This window comes from Podarcis muralis, chromosome 4, assembly GCF_964188315.1.
Source record: "Podarcis muralis chromosome 4, rPodMur119.hap1.1, whole genome shotgun sequence".
Classification (NCBI taxonomy): domain Eukaryota; kingdom Metazoa; phylum Chordata; class Lepidosauria; order Squamata; family Lacertidae; genus Podarcis; species Podarcis muralis.
The window spans coordinates 32,945,426-32,961,930 of NC_135658.1; the positions used below are offsets into that span (position 1 = coordinate 32,945,426).

Sequence of the window (16,505 nt, forward strand, 5' to 3'; positions counted from 1 at the left end):
AAGCCCACACACCATCCACAGCCATTTTGCAACAATTAGGTAAGCTGAACCCTACACTAACCAGAATTCCAAATAAATTCCAAAATGTCCTGAGAAAGAGGCAGAAAAATGGGGGGAGGAGCTGTTGATAAATTGGAGGGCAGGTTTTGGCACTATTCTATTCTGTTTTCCTCCAGTTTATATCTCACACAAAGCCCAAGGAGGCATATTTCTGACTATATAGTGTGTAGACCTTGAGGAGACCTGTAATGGTGTCTACACACATTCTTGTGTATGTTTGGCAGCCCAAGCCTACATTGATGCTTCTTAGAAAAGTTATACTTGCACTATAGAAAAAGTGTTTTAGGGTTGCCACCTGTCCTATATAATACAGGATTGTTCTGTACCGCTGCAGCGAGAAGGTAAACAATGTTTCTGTGTGCTCTGGCACTCGTCATAGTGTTCCGTTACACCAGAAGCGTTTTAGTCATGCTGACCACATGACCCAGAAAGTTGTTTGTGGACAAACACTGGCTTCCTCGACCTGAAGGGAGATGAGCGCCGTAACCCCATAGTCACCTTTGATTGGACTTAACCATCCAGGGGTCCTTTACCTTTACCTGTATTTCAATGTAAAATGCTATGTTCTCTCTGTCTCTTGTGAATTGTTCTTGATTTTATTGCTTTATCTTTTTGTAAGCTGCTGTGAGGTTTTGTTTTTGGGGTTGTTGTTTTTTTACTATCAAGTGGTGTATAAATTTTGTTAAATAAATACAGTAGAATAGAAATGTCTATCTTTCTCCTCATCTTAAAATGAATAATTAATTAAGGAGGAATTAGCTTCTTCTGCAGTTTGGAGAAAACTTTTAGTTTCTACTTTTCTAGTCTGAACGGAGAATGGATCTATGGTTTAGTCTGCCTACCTTAGATTTTTGAGTACTGTTTGGATTGCCAATACTCAGGTTGCGGTCTCAGGGCTGCCATTCCTAAACCTGTTTTCTGTGTAACCGCTTAAAACTGCTGGAGCAGTTACAAAATGTGACTGCTGTACAGGGTAAAAAAACCTTTTTTAAAAAAATGCTCCAGTAACATGTTACAGTTACACATGGAAACAAAGGAGCATTGTAGAAAGGATGGCTACTCCCATCAATACATCAGGGCTACTATCTTTCCCTCATACAGTTACCAGGAAGCAATGACACATTGTGATGTGCTTCTGCTTCCTGGAGTATTTTCAGAAGCATTTTTACCTGTGTTTTGAAGCTGAACCTAGCAGTTTTACACTGTTGAAAGAGAGAATACATTAAAGCAGCCCTTGGACTCCCTCATATGAGGGACGGCTGGGCTAAGGGACGGCCTTATGAGGAACGGCTAAGGGAGCTGGGCATGTTTAGCCTGGAGAAGAGGAGGTTAAGGGGTGATATGATAGCCATGTTCAAATATATAAAAGGATGTCACATAGAGGAGGGAGAAAGGTTGTTTTCTGCTGCTCCAGAGAAGCGGACACGGAGCAATGGATCCAAACTACAAGAAAGAAGATTCCACCTAAACATTAGGAAGAACTTCCTGACAGTAAGAGCTGTTTGACAGTGGAATTTGCTGCCAAGGAGTGTGGTGGAGTCTCCGTCTTTGGAGGTCTTTAAGCAGAGGCTTGACAACCATATGTCAGGAGTGCTCTGATGGTGTTTCCTGCTTGGCAGGGGGTTGGACTCGATGGCCCTTGTGGTCTCTTCCAACTCTATGATTCTATTATTCTATTCTATGATTCTATAAGTAGTGCCTACATTTTTTGATCCTTTTAAATTTCATTTTTCTGTACATATTTCCACCCTTTTAAAATGGTCAAGACAGGATAGACTGTGCTTTGCGGTACAAACAAGGGGGTGGTGGTGGAATGGACTTGGGTTGTTTGTCCATTTGTAGAATGGGCATATATATGTGCTGGATCTGTGATCAGTTCCTATGCTGGTCTGATGAGTTTCATGGCAGCTATTCATGGCGCCACTGTGTCCCCCTGGCTTGTGGTTCTGCTATAGGTACTTGCTGTGAAATCAACTTAACTTACAGGGGAGCTGATTACAGGCCTTAGGATAGGAGCATGGATCCCCATATGGCATTAATGTTTTTAGCGGCAGTCCTGTTGTGTTGTAGGAGCTGGTTTCAGAGGCAATACTGTGCACCAGTGTGAGTCCCATTGATCAGCTTTCATTTTCAGAACCAATATATAACCATTAATAGTAATTTAAACACATCGTAAATACTTCCCCCCCAACAAAAACCCACACGCATACATGTGTGTTAGTGCTAGTTCCCTTAGCGGTTGTCACACCTGAGAATCCTGTTAACTTGGCACAGGCTGAATTAGTGAATTCCAGAAGGGTTGAAATAAATAAGCGGTTCAGTATAACTTCATGTGGAAAATGACTCCTAAGGTACCTTTTCAATCTGCACTCAACTCAGAGGTGATTCTTCCTATTAAGAATGATACTTTATACTCTCAGGTGGAGGTTTGGGAGCACACTGACTTAATTGTCCTAGACATTCTTGTGGTTCTTATTGTTACTAATACACATTTGAGCAGCTGATGAATCAGAAATGACTCAGTTCAGGCAAACAAGATTGTTGTTGTTTCTTATTCTTACTGTTAGCTTAAAGAGTAGGCCAGAATTGAAGCCAGAATATTTTACCTAGTTAAGTTTCCTATTCCGTGCCACTGGAGAAGTTGTTCTATTGTTCTTTGGAAATAGTTGTGTTAGCCTACAAGACTTTCTAGGCTCCTTTGCTGCACTGCTGTATCCATTCATCAGGAGTAAGCCCCATTAAACTCAATAGAACTTATTGAGTAAAATGTAGACTAGATTTCTAGAAACATTTAAGAGCCAAAGTATACTTGGGTAATAATATGGTGTACGGTTGAGTGTAAGCTTTAACAAGTTTTCTGTATAAGGGCCCTGATTCAGATCAGCTGAGGTAGTGGATGTAACCGTTTGCCCTCTGTAGTGGTCCCAATTCAGCTGGGAGGCATGCTTACTATTTATACTGGGAACAAAGCTCCCATTCCAGTTTAATAGGGTGGTGAAAACCAAGATGGGCAACACCTCCAAAAGGATCAATTCAAACTGGGTGATGCGCAATGAAAAGGTCAATGTGGGATGTAAGAGTAAAGTGATCCACCCTGGAGAAAATAGACTATCTTTGTTTATATGATGGTGGGATCTGAATTCATGATAACTAGGGATAAAATAGATATTGGTGGAAAACTCTGACATAGTGTGCATCAGCTTTGAAAAAGGTGAATTCCATTCTGATATTGTAATGCTGTTATGCCATTTGGAACACTATGTATAGTTTTGGTTGCTACATCTGACAGAGGATATTGTCGAACTGGAAAAGGTGCAGAAAAGGGCAGCAAAAACTTTAGGGGCCTATGAGGAAAGGTTTCAAAGTCTGAGACTTTTTAGTTTAGAAAAGAAGTTATCGTTGTGAACCCCTGGCCTACCTGGCAGCAAGTTAGCATGTCAAGTCCCCAGTCCAGGGTCAAAACACATGTCCAAGCTGAAGCACAGCCCCACGGGGATCCTGACACATCCAAGCTGAGGTCCATCAACATGGGCCATTTAGCAGACACAGCACCTCAGCTCTGCTCCTGTTTGCATGCTATTTGCATCATCTAGGCTTGATGAGGTATGTGACCCTCACCTGTTCCAAGCCTACTTCAGCTAAGAAATCCCACACCTCCTCCCAGAGCTAACGACCCCCACCTGACCAGCTAGGTTGCTGGGCTGTCGGCCCTTGATTGCCTCAGACCTCCTAGAGTGCCCTGCCTGCTGTTCCCTACGCCTCAGAGCCTGACATGTTTGTGGAGACAGATGCCCCTCTGGTTCTGGTGATGGTTCCTGCTGCTCTGGTTCCTGTGCACTGACCTTCCCCATCCCTTCATCATCCTCTGTTGCCCTGTGAGTACTTCCTACACCAACCTTTCCTTCCCCATCCCTCCTCCTCTCCCGCCTCCTCCTCGCTGTCCTGCCAGTTCATGACAGCAATAGGGGAGGTGATGAAGGTTTAGAAAATTATGCATGGTGTGCAGAAGGCACGTAGAAAAATGTTTTTCTCCATCTCTCATGATACTAGAATTTGGGGTTATCTATTGAACCTGAATGGAGGGAGATCTTAGGTCAGAGAAATAAAAAAAAATTCAGCCAACAAGCAGTGGGTGTTATCCAGCTACATAGATCTGCTGGCACAAGGATTTCCATTTGCATAGCGGAACTTCTCTGCTCCCTTCATGCTCCTGTACCCACCTACCCCTAAAAAAATTGCTCTGGATTGTTGGGGCGATGACCCCTAGAACAGATTGAGTGTTTGCGGTGATAGGAAAGAAGTTGTTCCACTGTACAAGCAGAAATCCTTGCACTAGCAGATCTATTTCGTTGGATACTGCCCAACTGATTTACAGAATTCACAGCTGTAAGATGTAATGACAGCCAGTAGCTTAGAGCCTGAAAAAGAGTTTAGACAAATCCTTGGAGAATACCTCTTTTAATGGCTACAGCCATTCCTAGACGTATTTTCCAATAATTTGTCTAAACTCTTTTTGAAGCCATAAGCTACTGGCTCACACTACATATTATGAATTCTGGCTATACGTAGTCTTCAGGTTTCAGACACAATATGCATCCAAGTACTAGTTGTTGGGAGGAGAAATGCAGCAGGACAGGGTATTTGCCTCTGTGTTGTGCTATGAGCTTCCTACAAGCACCTGGTTCAACTAGATAGGCCTTCGGTCTGATCCAGCAGCGCTTGTTATATCTTCTTACTGGGTTCAATAAAACCAAAGTTTTCTATACTAACTTGAGTGTTACTTAGTGTTGTGATAGGATTGTTAAATTATAGGGAACATTGGAAATGTCTTTATATCAAGGCCATTTTTGCTGCCTTTGTTAGATTTATATTTTCCCATCATGGAACCCAAGACAGTGTACATGTAGTTCCCAGATAGTCACCATCCAGGCACTGACTAAAGTAGACCTTGACTCTAGTCTTCAGGAAGGTGCTTTCAGACTGAACCCTGGGATTACTACAGTAGATAGTGATAGAGCAAACTCCCTCAATTATGAACAGAATTGGATTTGGACATACAAACTATTTCCCCAAGCTTAAAAAAATAGCATTGCTTATTCTGAGCTTAATTATGTCACTGGGAGATGCAAACGGATCTGATTCCATACCCCAGACTCTCAAATGAGCCTCCAATTTCCCATCCTACCATCTTATCTTGAGAGCCAGTGTGGTGTAGTGGTTAAGAGCGGTAGTCTTGCAATCTGGGGAACCGGGTTCGCGTCTCTGCTCCTCCACATGCAGCTGCTGGGTGACCTTGGGCCAGTCACACTTCTTTGAAGTGTCTCAGCTCCACTCACCTCACAGAGTGTTTGTTGTGGGGGAGGAAGGGAAAGGAGAATGATAGCCGCTTTGAGACTCCTGAAGGGGAGTGATAAAGCGGGATATCAAATCCAAACTCCTCCTCCTCCTCCTCCTCCTCCTCCTCCTCTTCTTCTTCTTCTTCTATCTATCTATCTGGCTTGCTGCTCATGGGTTAAGTAGCGGGTTGGAAGCAAAGGTCTCTCTTGCCCCTCTCCTTTCTAGGATTGGTTATTGCTGTTATAGCTGTGAGCAAGACACCAGGAGCATTTCCCCATTGCTGTTGATCTGCCACTGCTGGGAAAACAACATATACCTATTTTATAGCCATAGTAGCATGTCAGAATACATACGGTTGCCATATTTTAAAAAGTAAAAACCAGGACACCCCGAAAGTTGAGCTTTTCAATTGACTTGCCTAAGATCCAGGACAAAGCGCCGCCTTTCAGAAATTCTCCCCCAGATGTCAATTCCGCCTTTGAAATCCCGGTAATGTCTCCCTTTCCACCTTCAATGAAGTGATTGGATCTTATTTTAGGTAATATAGGTTGCTGGCACTTTACAAAGAACGAAAGGACAGGTTCCTACTTCAAAGGACTTATAATCTAATAATAGCCACAAGGGGGACAACAGTGGGAGATCATGGAGATGGAGGGAGATGTAAACAGGAAAAAATAATGTGATTATCATGTTATACTTTGAATATCAGTATTAGCTATGTACTGTTAGCCCTTGGGCAAGTTGCTGCAACACTGTTCTTCAAGACTGTTTGTAGCAGAGGAGGAAGTTAGAAACCATAGCTCCATCATAAAGCAGGTGTGTTGCATACAAAAGGTCACATGTTCAATCCCCAGCAATGCCAGACCTTGTGTGTCAGGGCTCAGCTTACTTCCAGATACATTGGTGAGCTGCTGCCAGTCAGAGTGGACAGTACTAAGGTAGATGGGTCCAGGGTCTGATGTAGTATAAGGCAGCTCCATATGTTCACAGTTACAATGTTTGTTCATAGGAATGTGTTTGCAAGTCACACCCGTAAAAAAAGGGGAGGACATACAGCTGTATCTATTTTGAGTGTCTACTTGTGTGTCAGACTTGGATGTGCTATGACACTGAATCCCTGCCCTGGATATGCGCAGCTTGAGATATATTATAAGCCATGTTCCTGTTAAGATTTTCAGTATTTCTGTAGATTGCTGGTACCCTTACAAGTATTTTTCTGTTTCTCATCCAAAATTGGTAAAATAATAAAGACCTCCAGAATGCTGCAGCCTATCTACCAGGACATCTTCCCTGCAGGAGTAATTTTGTTGGAGCAAAAACTCATAAGCCTTTTATTTAGCAAGCTGACTGTGGGAAGGGCTGTAGTTTAGTGGTAGAGCACCTGCTTTTCATGTAGAAGGGCCTAGGTATAAACTCCAGCATCTTCTGGTGACACTAGGAATGACTTCCTGTCTGAAAACCTGGAGAGCTGCTGGCAGTCAGTGCAGACAGACCATGCTAAGCTGGATGGACTTGGGCTCTGACTTGGTATAAGGCAGCTTCCTTTGTGTGTAACCACAGTCCACATGGATAAATGTACATTAGGACGGTGCCTAGCCTGTTGTAGTAATAGACAAATGTACCGTACTTCTGGGGAAGCCACCTATGGAAGCAATAGTGTATGTGTATTTTTCACTACTGTGGCTGTTCTCTATAAGTCTCTGTGCCCACATATTTTTATTTTTACTTCTGGTACTGTATTAGAAATTGTGTGTACAGTGGAGTTGAGTGAGCAAGTCTTACAACAAGTTGGAGGGTGCATGTATCATCCAAATATTTTGAACCTGACTTATTTTTTTCTGCAGACTTGAAGCTGAGAATGTGTCTCCCGTGGGAAGTAGCCTAGTTGCTCATTTGTGTGTACTTTATAAGCTCACTTATGGTATATATGTATGGTTCTTACCACACATGAAACGTTATATACTCTTTCTCTCTCTCTCCCATCACTGTAAGTAAAATATTGCTTCTGCAGCTTTAAGATGGGAATATAGAAATTCACTTGAAAGTTGGTCACATAAGAGTACAAGTTTGTCTGCCTTGTATCTGCTAAGTAAATATACATGTGTATTTTAGATGTGGCATAATGTTTTAAAATCTCATTTTTACTGTTCAATTGCCGTGGTTATTATTTTCTTCTTAATGTATCAGACTGAGGGTGAGCTGAAAGTGCTGCATCTGAGACCTTATACTAGTTTAAATAACCATGTCCTGTTTACAGTTCAAAAAAGGGGTTTATTTCTGTCCTTGTAACAGTGTGTACTATGTCCTATAGTACATGTTGCACCTGTTCAGACATAAGTAGAAGACATTATTATAGCTGTTGTGGGGAGAAGATTCCATATATATATATATATTTGGGAGGGAGGGAATGCTGGAGAAATGGCCTTCCCTTAATTTGTTTACTGGCAACCTCTTCTGCAGCCTTCCTCCTAAGCAAGATCGGTTTTCCCTGCTCCACTATTGTCTGGGGAAATCTATCTTCAGGAGTTGCTTTCTTAAAAAGATCTCATGCCCAATCATCAGAAGGCTTTGTGTGGTTTGCCTGTCAAAAGAGATATGTTTACACTTTCCATGCATGTGTTAAAGCTATCAGGTTACAAAGCAGAGTGGCTGATGCATTTCAGCCTTTCCTGCTAATATACACACCAAAAAAATGTATTTATGATAATTACACGGACTGCCTGGAACAATGCATTCCAACATCCTGTAACATAAATAAGGAAGGTGGGGCCAGCTGACATTAAACGGCTTGTGTGTCAGAAATCCTGATCTCCACTATATATATACCCTTTTCTATTGCACGGTCTCAGTCTGGCAGCGTTGAACCTGTTGCTGCATTAGCCGAGTTGTATTTTGCTAGATAGGGGAAGGAGGGTTGTCTGCTGTCTGGTAGGAGGGCTTTGTCTGTGTGTGCCTTTCTCTCTGTCTCTCACACTCTCGCTTTGCGCTCTCTCTCTCTCTCTCTCTCTCTCTCTCTCGCTCTCGCTCTCTCTCTCTCTCCCTTTCCCGTCTCTGTGGTTTGTAAGGTAGGTTGCAGTGTGTGTATATACACAACATCAAGAGCAGGAAAATGGACTCATTAGGGAGGCAGGCAGTCATTACCATTCACACTGCACTTCCAGGGAGACAGCGACTATGAGGAGACAAACTGAGGACTGGGGAGCAAGGTAGGCCAGTCAACTTTTATAAAAAAAGAAGAGGAGGAGAGAGAGAATATTTTCCTTTCCTTTCCCCACATTCCCCCCCCCCCTTCCCTTGACACTTCTGTATTATCTCCTCTCCTCTTGCTGTTTTATTTTAGGGATGCAAGTTTGTGAGACCTATGTGTGAGCAGAAAATTTTGGAACATCTATAGGCCAGCCTCCTTCACAAATGCATCCCCCCCCCTTTCCTCCATACCACTTATTTAAAGATATGCTGCTTTATAATATTTCACTTTAATTACTTTTTATTTTAAATCAGGAAAGGAAACAAATATGTTTGTTTTTCCAACACCGGTTCCAAGTAAATCAATATCTTTCACTCCTTTAAAACAACCCTCTCCGTATGTTAGTGGGTCTCTGCTTTTTCCTTTCTGTTTATGTTCCATCTGTCTGTCCATATATCATGTTCTCCTTGTTTACTGCTAAATGTTGTGTGTGTGTGTGTTTGTCTCTGTGTTTGCCAATGAGTTTTTAACTGTAATGCCGGTGACCAGAGATTACAGTTACTGTTCTTTGTTTGGTATTTGTTGTGAGTTTAAAGTCCATATTTTCGATATATGAAAACAAATTGCAACCTGGGAAGCAGGCCGCACTATTTTGAAAGGGATTTTAAAAAAATATATAAATCATTCTTTGGGGATAGATGTTCTCGAATGCAATATTCTACATCTATCTGTTCCCTGCCTGCCAAAAAATATTTTTTTGAAAAAAATATGATTGCTGCTAGTGTGTGAAAGAAGGGAAAAAAGAGAGAGTATAGCTTTTTTTTTTTTTTTTTTTTTACTAGACGGGCTACTCTTGAGGAATAAGAATTCAAACTTTCTAAAAGGGAGTTAGTATCCCTGATTTCTTCCAATCCTCTTCCTCCCCCCCCCTCCACACACAACACACACGCATATATACACACAACTCTTTTCATCCCACACTCTCTTGAAGTGTTCTTGTGTCTTGCTCTGTGTTGATGCAGGGAGAGGGTCTTTTACAATGTACCAAAATGTCTTGAGAGGGGGTGCTTTATTTTTTTTTAAAAAAAAAATACTATTTATTCCTTTTCTCCCATAAGCTGTATATTGTTTCAAGCACTGGAGATGTTTGCGAGATTATTTTTATTTTGCCAAGGAACGGACTGTGATGAGTGCCGAAGACCATTTTAAATTGTTTGAGGAGCTTTTCATGATAGTTCTTTCTCTCGCCCCCCCACCTCCCCGCAGTAGCTTTTAAAGCCTTGCCAAGCTGATCCATTTAGAAGGATTTTTAAACCTGAACTCATGTCAGTGCTTCTACAGAGTAAAACTACAACACTCGCTGGCTGTATAAAAAGAAAGCAGGAGAAAGTGGAAGGGAGTTACATAAAATATTGTGGAGAATCCATGAGTAATTACTATGCTATAGAAAATGGATGCTAATCAGTGGAGATCTTTCAACAGTCACAATCCATTAAAAACAAGATTATAAAATAACAAGAGACATACCTTATTTTAAATTGCATTAGGCCTTTCTTGATAACACAAAGGAGGCCTTACAGCTATTTACCTAACCCACCTAGCAGCGTAGAAGAGATTGCTTGCATCATTTATTTAATTTATACTTTCCAGATGATAAAAGTTTTTGATGTTATCAGTGTTGTCCACTTGAAAGCAGCGTGCCAAGTTTTTCTTTTGTTGCTGCTGTTGTTTTTTTAAACTTATAAGCTTCCCATCTCACCAGAGGATATGCTGGACAAGCCATGTTAATTTAAACTACTGCAACAAATGATCCAACAGACTTGGCAAATAAGGCTCCCTCTTGTTATATTGAATTGTTTTCAGCCCCTAATACTTTGATAAATGTGCATTAAAATAAGTTTGGTTGGCAAAATGTTTTATGATGGACTTTTAAGTACAGTTTTCTGCAGTGTGACACTCCACCCCCAGCACCCCAAGATGATGTTACTTCGGATAGCAATTCAGTTGCCTCTTTTATCTTCCCTTATCATTTAAGTCAAACACACCAACAGTTGTTTTTAAGGAAGAACATAGACTTCTTTTTAAATATATATGAACTAAGCATAAGAATCTGTAGCCTTAAAAGTGTACGTAGTTCCCCTGCCAGGAATTGCAGACCTTGAAACTTTGGTCTAGGCTGGGAGGTAGGAAAGCGAGAAGAGCTGTGTGCAAATTATTAAATGCCTCAGAGGGGGAGCAATTTGGTGAACGCTTGGCAAGCCTCAGCAGCAGTGTTCAGCTGCCAGTCACCCCATGTGAAGTGTATGTGTTTTCAGACACCTGATGCTTGCTTTTGAACTAGAATAGTATATATTCCCTTATAGGATACCTCTTTCAATTGCAGGGATCCTTGCAGGCTTATCGTATTTTATTTTATTGTAATATTTCATGAATTTGTGGTATGGAAGGTGTTGTGCCAGCTGTTCTACACTCCCCTTTTTAAAAAGGGTAAAAATATATTGCTTAATTTTATAAGACCCTTGGGTGAGCAGAATATCACATTGCATGGGGCAAATCTCTCTCTCTCTCTCTCTCTCTCTCTCTCTCTCTCTCTGTGTGTGTGTGTGTGCTTTTTCCTGAGTTAAAAGAAGAATGTGGATTTTAAAAGAAAAAAAATTGTCATTGAAAATATTTGATTTTTTTGGCATAAATTATTTCCCTGCAAAATCTCTCTTAATTAACAGAACTTGAATTGAGCCGTAACTTGTATGGTACTTGATGGTAACTTGTATTGGGCCGTGGAAAGTAAACTTCAGAAAAAGTAACTGAGTGAGCAGTAATGAATGTTAGTAACGTTGCTGGGCATAATAGGTTGTGCACCTTGCAGTTCTTTGAAACCCCTTTCCATCTAGTAGGAGAACATCCTACAGTAGCATTGGGTTGGTCACAGTATGCTTTATTTTAGCGTTGGAACAGACAGTTATCTAACACACCCACACAAGGAAGTGCTCTGAAGTAGCTATTTCATGCTTTGCCATGCCCTGTAGCTAAAACAATTTGGACTGACTGGTAGACATGTATTCTTCGTTAATTCCTTTGAGAGTTTAGTCAGTCCCTACTTGTTAATAGGACCAGAATGTGAAAATACCAAGCAGGCAAATTTGGTAGCAAAATGTCTACTAAAGTGAAGTTTGTTTCGGAAATTATTTTCTGCTATATTTGGCTTTAGGGTCACGACCCAAAGTTCATTGACTTCAATGGACTTTGGCTAAAGCCTTTATGGAAGAGAGAAAATCATTCAGTCCTTTTTACTTGATGAAGTCGTATGGGACAGATTTCCGATTTATTATAAATAATAAGTTTTCTCTCCTGCAAGAGAAGCATAGATGAATACCTTTGAAGTATTAAAGAATAGCAACAAAAGCAAGAAACTTAAAGACATTTAGAGTTAGTTTTAACTCCATTTAAAATATCCTTTCTGCATCTCTTAAAAAATAAAGCCTTAGTAATTTTCAAGGAGAGCTGTTACATGAAACATTCTGCTCAGAAAAAGATGAAAAAAGTGACCTTCTTGATCAGTTTCATCCTTATGTAATTTTATAGGACTTCTCTACGGCAGCACAGCAAAGATACTTGTGGCCGTGAGGAGCTTAAAAAAAACCAAACGGTTCAAGTTTATTCCAAGTTATTTATTTTTTAAATATATATATTAAACACTTTTAATTATTTATGTTACAAAACAAAAACAAAAAACAAACCCAGCATCTCCTCTGTCTGCATAGTATTGGCAATTCAGTTCCAGCATCAGCAGGGAAACTACCAATATATGCAAAAGTGAAACTGCCTTCATATAAAATGCTTGTCCTGCTCAAGTAAACACAAAGTAAAAAAAATAAAAAAAAACCCTTAACCAAAACATGATGATGATGATGATTTAAATATGCTCTCTTCTCTAATAGGCTTTCTTCAATAGCGATGTTATTGTAGTATGATAAGGTAGATCTTGACGCTTTTATGCCATGGTTCCCAGTTACATTCTGAGGTAAGAGTTTGTTTCTTCTCAGGCTTGGGACCCATTCGACTTAACTGTGCGTGTCCTGGATAGTCTTGCTTATTTTTCAGTATTCTGAAATTTTTGCTGTAAACTAATGCTTGCTGTTGCTTTTTTTTTTTAGGACACATTTTTCTATCCTGTACCACTAGGGCCTGATCCTTTGCTTCCTCATTGTAATCGTGCTTCAGTCTCTAGCACTAATTAATTGAAGTGTTTGTTTTTGCCAGGATTCTAAGAAGGCCAGCAGGGGCTGAGGGTATTGTGAAATAGGTAGAAGGAATTGTGAAAGGAATGGACATATCCAGTTTTCATTAGTCACAGGACGAACAGTATGTAGCTTGGAGCTTTTGAAGGCATAGTTAAGGCATGGGTAGCTTCAAAACATAATGGGTACAAATCCGTATGCCACTGAAATCAAGTAGTATGACTTGGCTCCTCTTAATTATATTTTATTATATTTTATTGCATCCATTGTTGTGTATAAAATAAAATTTAAAGAACAATGGACATCTACTAATTGTATGGCTTTGATTAAATGAGAATGGAAGGAGGCCTGTCTTTTGACATCTCTCTCTCTCTCTCTCTTTGCTTTGAGTCTGCTGTCTCTCACTTAGTAGTAACCCATAGTCAGTTTTTCATAGGGAATATGCTTTTGTTGCTGCTGTCTCTTCTGTACTTGTTCTGCAAATATCATAGACCGTTAAACAGGCATCCTTAATAGCAAATGTGTTCTGATTTAGCTTCTTTTTTCTGTTAAACGTGTGCGGCAAAAATGATGAAATCGATTCCCACTTTCCCTTATTGGATGCCGTGTTCAAGTTTCAGTTTATTCAATTTGAATTTTTAAAAATTAATTTATATTAATTCTTCTGAATTGTAAGCAGTGTAAGGATATGTGGTGCATACAGTTTAACCAGTATGGTCAGTTCAGATGTTTCCAATCTCTACACCATGATCTGGGGAGATCTTGAACATGTCCTATTTGTACAGGAATTTTCCCAGCCTACCATAGTTTGCTGCAACCATAGCTATAGTCTTACATCTGATAACTGTGGTTAGAGCTATCTAGGATTTCTCCAAATCATGGTTTGAACCCTTGGTTTTGAGGCAACTGTGATTACCTTGTCTCTAATTGTAGTAGGCCCCAGTTATGACTCAAAACTAAACTATAATTAAAGCAAACATGGAAGAATAGGTCAAGAATAGGTGCAAGATGAAGGATGTCGATTAAGAAAGTTCTATTATTTGAAGTTCGGAATTTTTTGTTTAAATTGAACCATTATGAATGGAAGCTTTCGTTTCACTAAAATGTGAACACTGCACAATCAATGGTTGAGTTTACCTAAATATCATTGTCTGGTTGTATTGCGGTCTCTGTGCCGCTGCTGATAGCGTAGCTCAACCACAATTCTGATACACATTTACAAAAAGTTATATGCATTCCAGTCAGTATTTTTTCCCCCTGTTCTGTTTAGATTGCAGTCCTTAGCTCATTTACATGGGAGTACAGTAGTACCTCGGGTGGCGCTGTGGGTTAAACCACAGAGCCTAGGACTTGCCAATCAGAAGGTCGGCGGTTCGAATCCCCGCGATGGGGTGAGCTCCCGTTGCTCTGTCCCAGCTCCTGCCCACCTAGCAGTTCGAAAGCACGTCAAAGTGCAAGTAGATAAATAGGTACCACTCCGGCGGGAAGGTAAACGGCGTTTCCATGCGCTGCTCTGGTTCGCCAGAAGCGGCTTAGTCATGCTGGCCACATGACCCGGAAGCTGTACGCCGGCTCCCTTGGCCAATAAAGCGAGATGAGTGCCGCAACCCCAGAGTCTGCCACGACTGGACCTAATGGTCAGGGGTCCCTTTACCTTTACTTTACAGTAGTACCTCGGGTTACAAACACTTTGGGTTACAGACTCCGCTAACCTGGAAGTAGTACCTTGGGTTAAGAACTTTTCCTCAGGATGAGAACAGAAATCACGCGCTGGCGGCATGGCAGCAACAGGAGGACCCATTAGCTAAAGTGATACCTCAGGTTAAGAACAGACCTCCGGAACGAATTAAGTTTGTAACCAGAGGTACCACTGTATTGTAAGTTTTGTTGAATCTAGAGGGACTTAACTGAGGAAGCCATTCAGAGGATTGGACAGTGAAATTTCTTCAGCATACTACATTTTTATTTTTGAGCAGGTTTGTAGTGATAGGTCATTGGCATGATATGACTGAAGGAAGGAACACTGAATACAGATGCTTGCATTTCACAGAATCCAGCCTATTTATAACCCCTGAAACTAATTGATTACTGACATTGTGTTTTTCTCTAGTTTAAAAAAGCACACCCTCTAGATACAGGTCTTTGAGAAACTTTGTTGTTTTCAAATTCCAGGCAGACTTATAAATGTGCTATCAAGATAGGGTTGAAAACTTTGGGCGAAGTTCCCACACTTATATTGTTTGCTTTGGTTTATAAGAGACAGTATAGGGGCCACTATATTAAAAAACAACAGATAATGGTGTACTGTTGTCTGATAAGCTGCAGGTTTCTTAGGAAGGAGGTGGGATTTGAGTAGAAAAGCCTGGAGCTGATAAAATATGGGAGAATGGAAAGGTTTGGTTTTGTTAAATCTAAGGCAGTGTTTGTACTGGTGCAAATCTACAGATTTGCTCCAATTATACATTTGATTCAGCTGCAGAGCTGGTCTATGTCCATCTGCTCTGCAGCATGACCAAACATAACTTGTGACTCAGTGGGAGCATTTCAGTCAAGAGGGCTTTTGATGTGAGGTTGTCCTTTACTATGCTATTCCTGTTTTTGAGGTCCCCTTAATCTCACTTCAACAGAGACATCTCTGTGGCGCAGTGAGTCAGTACATCTCACTGTTAACCAGAAGGTTGGTGGTTCAAGCCCACCCAGGGATGGCTGTAGGCAGGATTCTTGCATTGCAGGGAGTTGTACTAGATGACCCTCAAGGTCCCTTTCCAATTATGCAGTTCTATGATGCTATGAAATATTTGCTTGTTTTGAATTGCTAACCAGCAAGAAGGAAGTGTTAATGGAGCATGTTAGCTAGATCTGGAACAAAACAGAAGCTCTCTTCAGACATTCAGCGAACATTTGAGGGCTTAAATTGTGGAGGGGCTGTGCACTCCCCACCCTCAATGTTCCTGTTTCTACCCCTGTCCTTTCCTACATTGATTGAGATGGTCTAGACTGGGATTCTTCCATTGTTTGGTTGAATACGTTTAGATTCCCCTCAGTGATTGAGATTGTGCAGGATTCAATATTGTAGGAAGGATTCTGAGTGGGTTCAGCTGAGCTTGTGAAGAATTCCTCTTCAGCTTTCCAGCTGCAACATGCAGAGTTTGGAGCTAGAACCAGTGGGGACAGGGCCTTTAGGGACAGGTCCTTCACATGAAGCCCCAGGCTGCCTCCTCAGTTTATACCCATATGTGTTCTTCAACACCTGAGCAATACATGAGCAATAGGCTTAAAGAACACTTGATAGCCAAAAGGGGTGTAAGTGCTGCAACCTTGTATGTTCTAGTACAAAAAGTGAAATACTGTGGTGGAACCAAGATTAGTTACATCTCCAGTGGTGACTGGAGATGGTGTGACTTCAAAAGGCAGAAAAGATTAGGAACCAGCATTAGAAATGTAGAATTGTGTACAGTACTGCAAGAAACTGAAGCCAGGGCCTCTCATTATTTCCCTCATTCAGTTTTCATTCCGATCTGTAGGGATTATTATTTATTGATAATTTATACCCACTTAAAATATATAATTGTATTACACTTAAGTATTATACATTACACAGTAAAAAAACCACAACCCAACCCTAAACAGATCTGTTGCTTGCCAGCGCTGTGAAAACATTGACCCAAAGTGTGGCTCCTCAT

General features: G+C 40.9%; 1 protein-coding gene across 6 annotated transcripts in view; it reads left to right on the plus strand.

Moving 5' to 3' along the window:
- Window positions 1-16,505, plus strand: part of ZBTB20 (zinc finger and BTB domain containing 20) — a 471,737-nt gene that overhangs the window by 23,770 nt on the left and 431,462 nt on the right. For 4 of the 6 annotated variants that reach the window (XM_028726546.2, XM_028726544.2, XM_028726547.2 and 1 more), the window contains exon 1: window positions 8,041-8,603. The exons of the other annotated variants lie outside the window; for them this stretch is intronic. The gene's annotated coding sequence lies outside the window, so the exon portion shown is untranslated. Of the gene's footprint in view, window positions 1-8,040; window positions 8,604-16,505 lie in introns of those variants that run through there. 6 annotated transcript variants of the gene reach the window in all.